General features: G+C 38.0%; 1 protein-coding gene and 1 long non-coding RNA gene across 2 annotated transcripts in view; both read left to right on the top strand.

The window, feature by feature from the left end:
• The window catches only part of LOC145494020 (signal transducing adapter molecule 2-like), a 112,269-nt gene that overhangs the window by 47,463 nt on the left and 47,122 nt on the right, over positions 1-17,684 (top strand). The gene's annotated exons all lie outside the window — the stretch shown is intronic.
• Positions 2,548-13,928, top strand: LOC145494031 (uncharacterized). The gene is made up of 5 exons (XR_014050227.1): positions 2,548-3,497; positions 4,746-4,830; positions 5,620-5,708; positions 8,484-8,588; positions 13,849-13,928. It is a non-coding gene; the product is annotated as an uncharacterized LOC145494031 (long non-coding RNA).

Below are 17,684 nucleotides of genomic sequence, written 5' to 3' on the forward strand. Positions count from 1 at the left end.
TAACTTGATGATCTGTCAGTTGTTGGAAGTGTCAAAAACTACGTTTAGTACTATTTTTATTCTATTATTTTTATGGTGAGTCAAATAAATAACGAAAGAAAAAAAGATCCTCAAAAGAGGGGGAGGGGATTAGGGAGAGGGGTTGCAACTTCCTCCACCCCTCCCTTGGATTCGCCTCTGCTTTCCACTTTTTAACGTTGAAAGACTTGAACGCGGAGATGAATAGCACTCTTGTTAGCCTAAGTTAGCTTAATTAGCTTGTACTTTGCCTTTTTATTTGGTTAGGGATCCTGTCTCGTATGCTTCGCATGCCTTCCTGGCACGCATATTAGTAACAGTCCGTTCTAACCGCGTTCAGGCGTTCTTTTTTGTAGGCTCAGTCTCCAGCCGTGGGTGTTTCGGTGCGCCCGCGTTCCTCTCCACCGACAGGATCGTGACCCGAAAAAGAACGCCTGATCGGTCTTAAGGGACACGCACAAGAGACAAATTGAGAGAGAAACTAACTTTAAGACGATTGAGAAAAGTGCTATTTCACTTTTTCCTGAGCTTCTCTCTCCACCTCTTGAACGAGGTTCAGGTCAATATCCCAAACTATAAATTACAATAAAGGGCAGTTTTCATAACAGGCTAATAAAAATGGATATAAGCGATCCAGTGATTTCTTTTAACCCATAGATAACAGTTCATCGAGTAACAAGGAGCAAAAACATTACCGTAACGGTATTTTGAATATGTCATCTTAATTGGCATAGTTTTTACGATTTTATTTCTCTGTTTTTTGTTAACTTGAAAAATGTTCTTGTTTTTTAGAAGAAGCTAATTTTTTTATCATTATCAATAAGACCATCAACAAAAGCCCTTCACAACGCGCTTAATATCGGTATGAACTAGGTAACTAATTATAAGGCAGGTCTGAAACAGGGTATTTCTTAAGGGTAAGGGTCAGGTCATAAAAAGGATATCAAATTTTTTGGTCAGGTATGGAAAATCGTAGATTTTGGTCATAAATAGGATAAGGGTTTTATTAAAGCGGGCCGTACACCCCATCCAATTTTCCTGGAAGTACTCCCCCGCCTCCTGAGACGAAGTGTCTCCTCCCGGCGGGGGGGGGGGGGGGGTACTCCCAGAAAAATCGGGTGGGGGAGTGCGGCCCGATTCCCAAAACCCTTACTCTATTTATGACCAAAATCTGCGCCTGATATTCCCTACCCTATTTATGACCTGACCAAAAATTAGAAACCCTATTTATGACCCAACCCTTAAATCAAAACCCTGTTTCGGACTTGCGTTATAATTAGTTCCCTAGTTCAGACCAATGTTAAATAACCGTAAACATAATTTGTGAAGGGCTTTTGTTGATTTTCTTTTCGATAATGTTGAAAAAGTGGCTATTTCTTAAAAACATACCCATATCAAAGCTAGAGTGCAAAAACCATACCCTATTTATGACCAAAACAGCTGAAAAACCATACCCTTTTGGGCCGCAAGTACCTATACAGCCCATGTAAGGGAGTAAACCCCCCCCCCCTCCCTGGGTGTCTCCTGGACCTTTAACCTTTTCGTATGAGTTGCTTTTTTATCCCAACAGATCAGTCAGGGTGTCACAGTGATATGTGTATCCCCGTGATATGTGTATCCCCGCACACATATCACTAGTGATATGTGTATCCCCTGTGGGGATACACAAAACACTGATACGCGCCTGGGCATTCAACGAACAAAATGGCGACTCGGTTGCGAGGTTCCGACGAGCGCTGTAAAGAGTAGAAGAAACCAGAAATGAATTCGCGCCCAACGGAGCAGATTAGGATTTCTTGAGTTTGGTTGAGTTCCAACCGACTCGATTGTATATCTGACTAAAACTTCGAACAGCGGATACACATATCACTAATTATTTCATGGCGCAGTGATTTCAGTGTGTATCCCCTAAACACAGCCGTTAGATCAGCTATCTACCTGATCGAAGAAAATGGCCAATTATTGCCGAAACGTGCTGGCTGCTCACTCGCTACGACGTTTATACCCAGGTTGAGGTTTGCGGAGTTTGCAACTCGAATGTCTAAATATCTAAACTGAAATCGCGAGCAGGGGATACACATATCACTAATTATTTCATGGCGCAGTGATATGTGTATCCCCAGAAACACAACTGTTATAATATAGCGCATCAACCTTGTCAAAACTGCAGGCAATATTAGCACCCGACGTTTTTACACGGCTTGGGTTCACTGAAGTTTGAAACTCGATAATTCCACTAAAAACGCGTGCACGCGTGCACGGGATAATAAGGGATACACATATCACTGATAATTTCATGAACTAGTGATATGTGTATCCCCATGGACACAGCTGTTATATTGGCTTTCTACCCAAGAAGAAAAATGCCCATAACATTTGCATTGTCAAAATTGGCTTGCTAGAAATATTCACACCCGGCATTTATTCATAGCTTGGGATTTCTGGAGTTTCACTGACCTCGGTTGTATACCGTCGCCGACCACATGCAGGGGATACACATATCACTAATTATTACATGGCGCAGTGATATGTGTATCCCCTGAAGACAGCCGTAATCTAGGCTAACTGCCGAAAAATAAACGTCGAATATTATGAAACGTGCTAGCAATATTCGCAGTATAGCAATGTATACAGCTTGAGACTTAACATATCTTACAAAAAGTCGAACTGAAAAGCGGGTGCAGGGGATACACGAGTGCCACTAATCATTTTATGGCGATCGGGTCGAAGCCGTGATATGTGTTTCACCTCACGAATAATTCAGATGCAAACAAGGCGATGAACAGTGGAGAATATGCGTTACTCGAGGGCTGAGAATGCACCGCGCAATTAATATCGTCCTAGAAATCCGGTGCCGTGAAACTCAAATTGAAATATATCTAGATCCATTTGGTGTTCAACTTTAAATTCATTATATCCTGCTCGCAGAAAACCAGTTAGGATCAAGAACACAATTCCAGCAGCAGATACGTAAACTTTTTCAACTTCAAAAATTGAGATTTGTGTTTTAAGCCTGTTTGGGTTAGTCGTTCGTCCAGTAAGCGACCGGACGACGAGAGCGCTTTCAAGGAGGATATTGCTTTTTAAAGTAGAGGGGAGGGGGGTGGGGGATACACATATCACTGGTCGCCATTTTGGAGGGGATACACATATCACTAGTGATATATGTGCGGGGATACACATATCACGGGGATACACATATCACTGTGACACCGCCAACCAAAGAGGCGCATGCTCTTCGCTGACCTTTCAAGAAGACTAATTTATTCATCACGTGGAAGCAAGCAAAACAAGCAAGGTTAACGATTCGACTGGTCTATGGATTAGGACTTCGAGTGTTGTTGCACGTAGAGTTGAAATTTTTGAGGAATTCACAAGTTACGTAAGTTTAAGAAGAACCTTTCGCTTTGAATACAAGATTGTATTTTGTATTCGAATTTGTATCCACTGGAAATGCTGGTTTTAAGAGAAAGCTCGAGGTAAGGTTAGCAAACGAATGGCCTTCAAAACTCTCTGAAACGCCACAGATTGATTTAGTAGCATGTGGATGGTTTCCTTTCTCGTGCTGGGCCTGAATTAATGTGACCTTTTATTCATTCAGTTGTGCGTATTGAATAATCAAGGGTGGGAAACTTGTTTTGGTGTAGAACTACTTGTACAAAAGTCAAAGAAGGTGGCGGCCGTACATTTTACCAGAAACACCCTTCGAAACAGCCATTTTAGGCACATCTAGATTCGAAATTCTTGTTTTTGCACAATTCTTCCCCGTACTATCGGCATTGTGCATTATAGGTTTGAGATTTTTAGGGGTATTCTGTGGTTCTTTAGAGGGTGCGCTCAGATTGATTGCATGCAACCTAACCCCCCTCCCCCAACCCCAGGGATGTAAGGCTCTGGCATTTGCTCCTTCTGTAGCGAACAAATACACCACTATAATTATGAGCCAGTTTCAGTTTGTCAATTGCCCTGCCCTCTGTTGCTTCATACTGGAAAATTATTTCGTTTTTAAAGCTGTAAAATTTATTCACACACAAAGTCATTGTCTTCCTTCTTTTTTTTTCAATTTACTGTACTATTTCTATTTTGTCTTGCGACATAGGTGGCAACTAATCTTATTTAGTTCTATTTTGTGAGTTTTATATTCTGAATGGCTAATTCCCTCTATGAGATGCCGCTGTGTCATGGTAGTGGTATTCATCATCTGGGACTGGATATTTAACTACAGTTGAACCCTTAGTAAACAGACACCCTTGGGAAAATGGATAGTGGCTGCTTTAAGAGGACAGGGATCCATTTCTCGAAAGCCCCGGAAACCTCTGTTTATCTTCGGAATATGTGCATAAAACAGCTCTGTGGTCATAGGGTTTGAGATTTTGCAACAGCTTTTCAGGTGCGAAAACTTTTCGGGACCTTTGAGGAACAGACCCCTGCCCACTAAATAGAGGTAAAACAATAGAAAAGCCCTCATGGGGACTGATTACTGGCCATCTAATAGGGGTGGCCGTTTAATACGTGGCCGCCTATTAGGGCTTCGACTGCACCATGATTCCCTGCAGGTGCGTCTCCTAAAGGAAACTGGCTATTGTAGATTACAAGAATTTCAGCAGGTACTCTGCAACTGCAACGTTTTCAAATTTTCTTAATTTCATTTTTTATTTTTCCTTGGATTTTCAATATCATCAGTAATTGAGAATGCAATATATTTACTAGAATACTTCTTTCAACAGTTTGTGGATGATTCATGATTATAATGGAACAAGTTGCAAAGGATTGGGGAAAAGCCTCCTTAAGTTGTGTTCTATTACATTACAGGTGAATGGTTTCTTCTCATAATACTAGTTAGTATAATTTATTTCCATACATCGAATATCGATATGGTCTCCTTCCTATGGTGTCGTCACGCAATGCTTCTCTCTAGAGAGAAAACAGAAGTGCTGTGCAACAACCCAAATAACACCTCCACTGTGTTAATTAGTACTTTTAAGGGTTCAGCCATCATGATTATCCCTTATTTACAGTGGATGATGAATATGGCCGACCAAAATATCTTACTTAAGTTTAAATGGTGATATCCCAACTTGGGCTAGGCAGGAAATAAGAGGCTTTGATACTCAAGGACAACCTTACATGTATTTAACTCCATATAAAACAGACCCTAAAGGTACTTTAACATTCATCAAGCTTCCACGATCAGTTGTCAGTACAAAGTAAAGACTGGAGATAGCCCTTGTCACAGTTAGTTTTTCTCATTTGCATTACAATGTAATCCAAGGCGGATTCGAGGCAATTTTGGGCTGAAACTATGAAACAGCCTAAAATTGCCTTGCACATGTGTTAGATTATATTTTAATGCAAAGGAGAAAAGTTAACTGTGAAAAGGGCTAATCTTTAGAGTACATAACAGTCTAGATTGGTTTTTTTTACCTGCAACTTCATGCAGTTGCATCAGTTGCCAGAAATTTTGGTCCTACAACATGCATGGCTCTGTGACTCCAATTGCTACGTGTGTGTTTATTAATTGATAAACAAAGGTTATCATTGTCCTGTCTAACTCTTAGCTAGAAAGGATGGAATTTAATTATATTTTGCTTTCTCCAACAGTTTCTGGGTACATGTAAATTACTTCATTAATAATGGCGAAACTAACAAAAAGATTGAGAGAGAAGTTAGCAGTATCACGATAGCTTATGGTGAGTACAGTTTTCTTTTTCAGTAAAATGAGTATTCCTGTAACTACTGTAACAGACTGTTAAATGTTTGAATTTTCTTAAAATTAAATAAATACATGTAAATAACCTTTATTTACTTGTACTCTCAGCAATGTTTATGGCACAAAGGCTAGTGGGGCTGAGCAAATTGTTCTGAAAAGTCTTGGAGGCTCTCCTTTGTTAAAGCAGCTTGTATTCACTCCTTTTCAGGGCCTCTGTAGGTCGCAGAAGAAAAAGTCAAATTTTGTGGGTTTTTCATAGACAAATTGGCAGATAAAACAACCTATTTTGTGGGAAATTTGCGGGAATTTTCAGAGCAAATTTCGCTAAGAAACGAGCGGCAAAAAACGGCTGATTTTGTGGGAATTTTCAGGGCAAATTTTGCTGGAAAGCGATCGGTTTTGCACTGCTTTGATGAACATTTTTAACAAAAAGAGACGGCAATTTTACCATTTTTTTGTGGGGGAGGTGGCCGGGGGGGGGGGGGAATGATGAGCATTAGCCTCTACTATTTAACAACAGAAACTCTGACTACTTATAGGTGTTGCCTTTCTAAAACCGGCAGTTGTGCAGGAAAATTTGGGCAACTCGTTTGTATTAGCGTATGTGTTTGCCATTTGTTTGACCACGAGGTTCTTGTTAACAGAGATCATCATAAATTTTAACAACAATAGACAATGCGCCAATGGCAAAACATTTTACACGTACAATGTGGCCACTGCCCAGTTTTTGGCAACAGTAATCTAAGAACGCCAGGTAGTTTGGGGATGTTGTTTACTCATTGCAGTCATGAAGTTTCATGATAAATTTCTAAGTTTATGGCAAGGAAACAACCCCAACAGCCAAGACAAGTTTCAAATACGTGTTGTTAATGACATGTACTTGGTAAGATTTCTAGTGAATTTTGTGGTATTTTGCATGTTTTTGTGAATTTGGCAGGATTTCACGGATATACTTGAAATTCGTGGCCCCACAACTGCATGAAATTTCAGTAGACTGGCTTTTGGGTGGCACAAGGCAGTATAGTTAATTTTCAGTAGGCTTGAAGTGGCTACTTGCTTCAAGAACTGAATTGTGTTGGAATCTTTTGCCTTAACATGTAAATAAGTTAAACTTTATAAATACTGGTATCTTAAGTAAGAAAATAATATACAGTTGTTGTTGTTTTTGAAATTTCAGCAATAAATTACACAGGTTGGTAATTGTTTTCTTGCTCTAATCAGTGAATTGAACTGCATTTTCCCTTCTCAATTCTGTGTTACTTTATACATGTAGTTTACAGGGAAAATATGCCGTCTTTATAGCATTTCCAAATAGAGTTTTAGTGTTACATGAGTCAACTGTGAGCCCAAGTCAACCTCGAGTCACGAGTCAGCCTCCAGTCAAACATGAGTCAAGCCAATGTTTTTCTTTTTTTTTACTTTGTTCCGAAAAAAAAAAAAATAGATTGTAGGAAATGAAATATGTGAATACAGGTGATTTTCTTCATTTGTTCATTTCAGCTCTATAAGGTTATTGTCACTATTGTCGTTGATTTCTTTACGAAATAAATGCAGCTTTGCAACACTAATACAGTTCTGTAAACACGATCCTGCAACAGTTATTGGAACTTCAAGGTCGGGCACGAAATTCAGGAAAGAGGCAACTCGCTCATGTGGTCCGAATGTTTAATATTGTTCAACTTTTGTCTGAGTCAGTAGATAGTCTACTAGATTCATGTCACTCACTACATGTATTTGGATAAGACAATCTTAGGCCCTCTTTACAGGTCCACGGGTTGCTTTTTACCCGCGGTTGAATCACTGCAGAGAGAACTAAACATAAGCACTTACCTATACCAACCTGGGTTCTTAGCGTGTGATTTCCTTCGAGCCTGACGGCAGGCCAGCCTTTCTACTGATCAAAAACTGAAAACATGGGCTAGAAAGATGACAAACAAAAAACCTAGATAGTATAACGGAATGGTGGCAGGTCCTGATGTACAAACCAAAAAAATGAAACAACATGGTTATTTTAGTGAAAGGAGCAAACCAGGTTTAGCTTTTGGCCCACTGTTTACATGTAAGAATTGAAGAAATTTCAACCCCTCTCGCCGGGTCAACCTGGGTCTCGGTTACCTGGCAAGGGGGGCAGACCCGGCTTGACTACTGTTTTCATGTAAACACTTAAAAACATTTGACTGCAAAAGGGTTACCCGGCACGGTCAAGAAGGGTCGTGTAAAGAGGGCCTTACCTTGATAATCGGCAATGGACACAGCAAATAACGTGAATTACCATAGTTTGGGGGAACTGAACACGATCCCAAGGTCCGGCGTAAGACTCCAAGATGGTGCGAGCCACGATCGAGGTGGGCCTGTTAGACAATCTATATTCATATATTTTAATTCCTACAAGCTATATTTTGTGGGGGACAAAATAAAAGAAGGAAAAAAAATTGTCTTGACTCGTGGTTGACTCAAGGTTGACTCGTGACTCGAGGTTGACTTGGGCTCGCAGTTGGCTTGTGTAACGCTACAACTTTTCCAAATGAGCAGTTATAAAGTCAATGTACTGTCAATTGGTTTAAGATTTCTGATTCCTGTCGCTCTCATACAATGTACACTGTAATATGCTTTGTCCTGCAACAACAATGCAGTTACTAATCAGCTGCCTGAAAGTTTTGACCGGGATTCTGTTCATTTCCTTAGTGTAACATTGTGATCTCCTATAACGAGCTAGAGAGAATTGATTTACTCGTATTTTTCGGTTTTCCAACAGTTTCGGGCTGACTGATTCCATTAACAATGGTCACGTCAGGGATAGTTCCAGTAACCAACAAAAAGATTTGAACAGGGAAGGACCTTATCTCCATCATAGGAAATGGTGAGTACAGTTTCTCTTTTTAGTAAAATAAATATTTTCCAGTGCATTTTTGTTTGTTTGTTTGTTTGTTTCTTTATCTGGGGACTCCATGTTCCATCATCTTCTAAATTCTTGTGGGAAACTATTTAAATTTACTGTATCAATATTGGAGGCAAGAACCTGTGATCAAAGGACTAATCTTTTTTCCTTATGCAAGGCTGCCTACATACTTAAACTGCATAATTGAACAGACCTTTATTGTAACCAAGTAAATCATGGTTTGTGGTGAAACAGGATTTGTAATTTCTTGGTGGTTATTTACCAGAAATGATATGTGAATGATCCATAGTCTTTAAAACTCAAGCACCTGAATTAATTGGCAGTAAGATGGTTCACTCTGGTGGCTTTCACTTGCTTGCCTGTAGACCTTTGGAATGAGAATTATAAAATGATTTCATGCAAAGATTAATTACAAACTTTTGTCAGCATATCTCTGGCTTATTCTGGATATAGTATTGTGCTCGGCAAAGGGACCACAAACAGTAATCACTTGCAAACTGTCTTTGGGGAGAGTTATCAATTAAAAATGGGAGGAAATTTTTTGTTGTGTTCAGTTGCTTCAAATGTTGTTATGTGAATTTTTCGTGACGTTCCAATTGTGACAAGTTTGTTCGCTTGAAATGAGCTGTGAATGGAAAGTCCCTTAAAAGTACATAATCATGTAATGTCAAAGCTAAGAAATTAATCTGAGCAACTGTGTATATTAATTTTGAAATTTAACCACATGACAGTTAATTTATTATAATCTTGCTTGGAGACTACTGCACTATAAAAATATTTGCTTTTGTCGAAGAGGCACCGACCATCCATATTTTGCCATCTATGTACTTGTACGGTGTATGCCATTTAATTTTGGCGATATGGCCATCATTTCAATTTGCGTTGTTTTCCAAGAAAGGAAGTTACCAATGTTGGTAACAACAATGTTCAGCATGGACCAGCTAATTTTAGTATAATTTTATGATTTTTCTCCAAATCTCGTCAGTAGTAGTTTTGCGAAGCATACGTACGCATACAATGTATCCGGAATAATAATCATTTGTTTATAGTCTGTTTAAAATGAAGGAAAAACTTCCACTATGACTGTGGGGATACCTTTCCCGCTATTAAAACACAGGAGCTACAGCTGTACAGCACTCGCTAGACCTTGATATATTCATTTCTGGCACTTTATATGAGTATGAATATGAGACAGATAACCCAGTTCAAATGACAAGAACTGAATGAACGGCCAAGAAATAAACAGCCAAATGAACGTTAAGCAAATAAACACCCAAACACAACCCAACCAAAACAAACAGGCGGCTGAAAGCCCAGACAGACGCCAAGACCAGCTGTAGTGGTTTTACAAAGTATAGTGTATACATGGTGTGCAATGATAATAAATTAATACTTAATTGAAATGCAAAAATTTGTGACAGCTATTTTATTTACTTCTAGCATTAATTCTCTGATACCCCCGGCCCCCCAATTCAATGTTGTGAAATACAAAAATCAAAATTGTGTGGCGGGGGAGGGGGCGGGGGGGGGGGGGGAGGGGTGGAAATGTTTCCAAGACGCTCGAAAATTGAACTTCACAGCTGCAAAGTGTCTCAACACTTTTGTTGTCCATTGTGCAATTCCAGAAAATATTCATACTATCCCACAGAAGGGATTGGAATTTCATGGGGGGGTGGGGGTTCTGGAAGACCAAAAAATTTAAAGAAATGTATGAAGCTTAACTGGAATTTCCAGATGGGTGGGGAGGTGTTACAAAAAAATCCCTTCTTTGGGGGAGGTATGGATATTTTCTGGAACTACACATTGTAGCTCTGTGATACTGAAAATTTTATAATGTTACTTTTTGTGATGTGAGGACTGTGAACTGTTACCAAAACTTCAAAGATAGTCACCTTTTCACCTATGTGACAGCTTTTGCGAGCCACCATTGTTAATAATGCCATGTAGCTTAATGCTTGGATATTCAAATGTGCCACATTTACAAAACTTATGAAGAACCCTGTTGATTTAAACCGTTGTAAATGGTCAATATTTCTTAATGGGTCTTATAATGATATTATCTGATGAAACTAAGAACTCGGAAGGATAGGTAATGTTTTTAAATTTAGAATGTGACAATTCACATGTAGTGGAATTAAGGTGGCCGAACACAGTTTTCGCGTGTGCTTTTGCTGATGAAATTCAGCGCGCACACAAGGATTGCAAAAAACAAACATGCCGTCAGTGAAGCGGTCATTTTATATACTCAACACCCGCACTATCTGTGCTATTTTTCTCTATAATCGAACGCAGTGTATTGATGGCTTTAGTCTTTTATTACAGAGATATGTTAGAAAAGGTAATCATGGAAGGAACCCAGCAATTCTCAGCTTTTTCTTTGTTACCGAAAGAACCCAGTTAAATGCAGCACATGCGTAGTAAGTCAAAAAATTGCGATTGAATGAAAAATTGCACTCTCGGAAATACACCTATTTCTCGAGAACCACTCATTACAATTTCATGAAATTTGGCACGAAAATACTTTAGGAAATATGTAACTGGACTATTGAAAAAGTTAAACTTTAACAAAGGAAATTCTAGATATTTCGGTGAACCTTCAACAAGGGATAATTAAAGATCTCTGTTAAATTATTAGCAAAATGATGTTAAGTTGTGAGAATCGTTACTAGCTTGATGCATGCAAATTATAGAGAAAATCTGATGACTAGATTTTCTACAAATAAACAAAACAGATTTAAAGGCCTGTTTATATTGGTTCATGTTGCCACGGCAACAGCACATATGTCAGCTCAACTATAAAAAAACCAACGTTTGTATTGTTAACTTGCTTGCTGCCATTTTTGGCGACTGAGGGATCAAGGGTTTTAGAGAAAAAGGTGAATGAAACACAGTTATCAAAAACTGTGTTCAGCCACCATAAGGTAACCGCAAAACTTTCAAGCATTTTTAATTGCAACAAAAAGAAGAAATTCGTTATTTAGTTCACTTTTTTTTTCCAAAGAAAAAAGTTGAACAAGACATTGTCTTGATGTACATGTATCCTGAAATTATGTGGAATAACATGAATAGGACAAATATTGCAGTCAGTAAGGAGAGTCAACAAATTGAGCTTAAGACCATAAAAAGGCTCAGCTAGTACAAATGAAAAATAATCTCTTTACTCTTGTACTGCTACCTTGAATTTGGAAACATGTTGAAACTAAACTATAAGCAAATATTGAGGAAGTACATGACTTTTTGTATGCTTTGCTCTGGAATAAGATCACAAAATTCCAACTAGCTGAAGGATTTCCCCACAAAGATATAACCTCACACAGCGATCAGGCATTTTTTTATTTTCTTTTTTTTCGGAAAAGAGTGGCGGACAAGGGGGCGGGTAGGGGGGCGGAGGTGGCGTGGCTGGGCTCAGGGGGTGATCTGATTGGTTAGTATTTTCTCTCTTTTGGTCTAGCTTGCACAGGAGCCCCTTGCGTGCACCATTTTATATCCAGAACATTTTTTTCATGGCAATTAAGAAAGGATGATGTAAGAGAACCCACACCTCATACATGGAGCTCTTTTCATGGTTATCTTTTCAATCTTATTCCAGTGCATTGTTATATACAGTGTGCTGCACTGCTATTTTAGGGAAGATACCTGATTACCTAATTACATGATGAAATTTAAAATTTGGTGTATACCAGAAGTATGTGTCAGACACTGTTAATTATCAAAATGTATAGTAAAATTGTTTATTTTGTCCAGTGCGGTCGTCTGGGTGAAGGTAGTTTGAATAAACTGCTAATGGTGAATGATTTTTCGACAACCTGAGCAGGCATTGTCTTAAGTGTTAAAGGAGAAGTGTTGTAAGTTAAATGAAAAATAGTTTCCACGTTATTGGATTGCCAGTCACCAACAACAGTTCTTTTCAGAACTACCTTCACCAGGTCGATCACAACATATGTACTACTGACCATAACCATAATCTCAAGATCATAACCTCCTCGCTGTTCCCAAAACCAAGCACAGGACATTTGGTGATTGCGCCTTTGCACACTCTGGACCTTTTCTCTAGAACAAACTTCCTCGTGAAATAAGACTAAGCCCAACTCTCACTGTTTTTAAATCAAAGTTAAAAACTTACTTTCTGAAATTAGCGTACAGCATGCCATAGTTTTATAATATGTGTTTTACGTTGTATTACTTTTAGACACATTTTTCTTATATTTTCACTGTAATCTTAATCTTACAGTGTAAAGCGTTTTAGAATATTTTATAATTTTAGCGCTATATAAATTTATTATCATTACATTGCTATTACTACTGATACTCCTGGTTTCGAATTATTCACTGAAACGATGTCTAGAAATAAGTAAGGAGATTTTGTTGAGCATGGAACTGAGAGAGTTTAAGACTATATATTGCAGACAATGAAAACATTTTATCTGGAACCAAGCTACAATCCTTTCAAATTCTCCTTTCAGTGATTGGAGAACGAGTGATTTACTCCAAAAAAAAAATACGCAAGAAATTAACCTTACAATTTTGCATTTTGACAGTTCAATGTACTGTAGTTCGGAAAGGTATTTTGCGAAGATTTTAATCCAGGTGAAACTAGCACATGCAGAATTTGTTTAGGCTCAACCGCTTGATTTTTTTTTTCTGAAATTCATAAGCTCTACACGTTTGCAATATCTATAATACCAATTTGGCGAATACTTAAGAATGCTTTCATGAATTTTCACTGTTTTGCTGTAAAGAGGCTTTTGCAGTAACAAGGCTAGATTAACCCCTCGGGTCTTCAAGATTTCGCTCCAACTTTAACTCGATGATTTCTTCCGTTGCTCTAAAGAGATTTTGTTGATCAAAAAGGATTTTCACATTCAAAGGCTATCAAATTCGCAAAATTAACCAGGCGCTAGTTCACGTTGTAATTCAATAGCTTTAAAATTTAGTACAAAACTTCGCAATATTGTTTTCAATGCGTTACGATAATATGAAATGCCAAGAATAGATGTTGCGTTATAAATTTTGGAACTGTTAAAGGACAAAAGATTGCCAAAAATAGCATCGATTCTAGTCAGTAGAAATATTAATCTTCTCATGGATTGTAATTTCATCAAGCTGAAAGTCACGTTTCTTGTAACTAGGAGAGTAGCAAACTGTAACCGTTTGACTCAAAACAGTATGCACTGAAAATGACTCGCGACTCACTAAAGTCATATTTGATTTTTCCTTTCAGAAAACTCAGTGGATCACCAAAGAGCGAAGCAAGGCAAAGCAGATTGTAATATAATGTTTGCTGGCAGAAAATAGTCCGGGATAAATGTTGTGCTTTTTAGATGGTCGAGGAAAAAGTCGACACAATCGTCTCGGATTAAAAATTTCCGCTTCCCTAAGTACTAATACCAAGTCTTTTGGTGGGAAAATTCTCCTTAGAAAAAAAAAGTCTCCGATTTTGAATGGTGTCTGGTTGTGAGTCAAAAATATACTGTCTTTTGGCGGGAAAATGTTCTCAGTAAATGATATTGCGCTTTTAAAAGGGACTAAAAAAATGTCGGAAAAATACTAAGTCTTTTTTTTGGGGGGGGGGGGGGGAATTCTCCTTAGAAAAAAAAAGTCTACGCTTTTGAATGGTGTCTGGTTTTGAGTCAAAAATATACTGTCTTTTGGCGGGAAAAATCTTGCAACGGATTTGACCCATCAAAAGTCAAAAAAGTATGTTTGATTTCTGATTTTTTTTCTTTGTGGCAAACCTACATAGTGAAAAATAGTAAGAGATACCTACATTTTGACTAGTAACCAGTCCCCTTTCAAAAGCGCAATATTTCTTTTGTAAAATGAAAGAGGAAAGAAAAATAAACAAACAATTGTGATTAAAATATTTTATTGTTTAACTATTAATGTAATTATTTACAAGTTTGATTAACATAAATTTGTTTTCATGCTATTAAAGGAGCTGAAAAACGCAACGTCTGAGAACTGTTTGTAGAAACTAATAAGTAAGACGAAATTGCTAATCTATGAAACACTAAGTCTGAAACATGTAAAATTATTACAAAGATCGCCAGAAAACAAAAATAATTCTGGCATAAACAAATCGCAAAATGTCTAATTTTAAGAAATAGAGCGATCGAAACTACGGACCAGTAGTGAAAAAAAGAAAAAGAAATCCTGTTATTTTTACGGAGAAGTATTTCACGTTATTGGTAAACATTGAAATAAATTCTACCTGGCTTGTAGCTTTTTTACATCAGTTTCAAGTATACATTTACTCTGGATTTGAAAGTGAATTCAGTTGACCTAATGCGGATCTATGTTGTAAATTGAAACCACAGAATATACAATTGATAGGCAAACTTATTATTTTTTTTAAATGCTGATAGGAAGGATTTTCCGATTGGTTTTAGTGCATGGTGAATTTGGCTGTAGTCGAACAGCAAAATCTGGCGAGATTCAAGACAATTCCAACTGACCTCGTGCTAAGGACTGAAGCATACCAAAAAAAAAAATTTACTCGCATGATCGACCAAACAAATCCATATTACAAATTGAAACGACAATAAATACACTGTTCAACCGCTAGCTTTTAGTTTTTAAAATCTGACTGATTTATTGAAGTATTTGGCGAGATTCAAGACAATTTCAACCGTAAACAAGCGAAGGAAAGTTTCTCCCAATTAAAAAAAAAAAGTGTTGCATGGCCGAGCAAAGAAATCCATGTTATAAATTGAAAAGATGCGAAATTCAAATATTGAGTGAGAAATTTGGCGAGATTAGAGACAATTTCAGCTGACTGCAGTGTTCAAGCAAACGACAATTTCTTCCAAGACATTTGTTGTAGCATTAGTCTGTGCTTTCAATAACATGGATCCGCGTTTATTTAGTCATTACGTCTCGAGTTCGAGGTATAAGTTCTCTTTACTAAATCCTATACATTCTTTTAGCATAAGTTGTGAGAATTTGCCATACATCAAGACATTACAATTAGTTGCAGATTTCCTTGTCACTTTCTACTGATTTTTGGAGGAGACATTGATTGTCGATCTTGTCACGGTTTCTGTCGATATAAGAATCTAAACTACTATCCTTTACCAAACGACGCATCAAGATCAGAGACCACACAAGCATGATCCAGAACCTCCATGTCTGCAGGCATCTAGTGTCCAGTAAGAGTCGAAGACGAGCCATGAAAATCCACCAGTGAGAGTCCATCTGAATCTTCAGCAAGGAGTTACTAAGGAAGTAAAACAAAAAGACCAGGTCAACATTTCTGCAACTAAATACATATTCCACTGAGCAAATTGTAAGTATGCACATAAAGGTCTGAACGCAAAATTTTCACCCTAGAAATCGACAGTCATTCAATTATTGTAAGTGTACTCGTGTACTTGTTGTGGCAGAACAATTTGCATTTTGTTTGCAATGTAATACAATGCATACGCGATAATTTCATATTATAAAGCAAGTTAGTTTTTCGTTTTGGCTTTACTACGACAAAAACACCAAGAATCAAAATGGTCGTTCTGAAAAAAAATCGACTTTTCGTATTTAGAGGAGCAACAGCCAATGTTAAGACAAACTTGGTCTGAATCTAACAAGTCGGTTAAATTTTCGCGTTTTTGTTCTGCAAAAGTACGCAATTGTTTTATATTCGAGTGTATTATTTACTGCGCCTTTCAATAACATGCGGACTCTAAAATTCAAAGCTCAACCGACAAATGCGTTTTTCGCTATCGTCAATCAAGTGTTCGGTGGCTCCTCCCAGCTTCCGACTACTGCCGAGCGCGCGGTAATCAAATCGTTGAGCACAGTTCAGACAACGAAACAGTGCTCGGCAGTAGTCGGAAGTTGGGAGGAGCCGCCGAACATTTGATTGACGGTAGCGAAAAACGAATTTGTCCGTTGAACTTTGAATTTTAGAGTCCGCACGTTAGTGAAAGGCGCAGTAAGACTTATCTTAGTATTGTAAACAAAAAGCCGTTGTAAGAAATTAATCCAAATAGAATCTGTTTACCACGCGGAAATCACGTTGCTAATAATAATTAATAAATTTGCATTATAATGAAGCTTGACAGCTATGCAACCTCGTTCCCAGGGATAAAGAAGAAAGAGAGAGTGCAAGCCGAAACTCCTCCCCATCCCCCACCCCATCACTTTTCTAATGGTCCGTCTCTTAGCGGGGTTGCCACCCAGACATTTTTGTATCCAGCAAAATGCACTCTGCGCAATATTGCTCTCATTAATTTTAAATGGTTCCTCATAGAGCCACGTAGAAGCCAGACACAATCACTACACAAAAATAGGAACCGCAACTACAGTGCAATTTGTTTGGCTTAAATGAAAGATATGTAACGCTGAAGAGGGCCTTAACTCTGAAACTAACAGGAAAATATTTGAATTCCTATATTCAAGCTCAAGTCAAGGCCACGATTGTGTGTGTTGACGTCGACAAATTGTCATAAGGCGAACAGGTGACTAGAAAAAGCAACTATCTCCAACTTGAGCATATTGATTTGATGCACTATTAAATTCTCAGAACTGACATTAAAAGAAATGTATGACAGTCAGAGGAGAATATAAATTTGGAGCTCGTGACTGAAAGGTTCAACTTACCTGAAGCAATCGTGTCGTGGAACACACCACTGGGATCTCTGTGGGTTTCATTACCGTTTCTCAGTCCTGGAAAAAAAAAAAAAAAAAAAAAAAAGGATATAAAATTTTAACAAAAATGACACGAGTTATTTCCGATACTTTTCAGGGATGCGCAAGCTTTCGGCCTTCTCTAATAAAGCTCGCCTGGTGGAAATAAATATTAAAAACTTGGAACATGTCATTTCGTTGCATTGGAACGAGTACAAAGAATGACCGCACAATGTTGAAGTCCTTGAAAGTCAACTTTAGAGAGCAACACCTCAATATATAGTATCAAGCCTTTGAAAGTTTTCTATCACAAATATCACTATCGGTTGAATGAATTCACCGATATCAGAGTTCTAAACGTCGACGTTCATTTCTAAATGGACAAGGTTTAACTAACATTTAAACAGATCTAATTGTTTTGAAAGTATTACAACT

The sequence above is a fragment of the Orbicella franksi genome, chromosome 8 (assembly GCF_964199315.1).
Source record: "Orbicella franksi chromosome 8, jaOrbFran1.1, whole genome shotgun sequence".
NCBI lineage: Eukaryota > Metazoa > Cnidaria > Anthozoa > Scleractinia > Merulinidae > Orbicella > Orbicella franksi.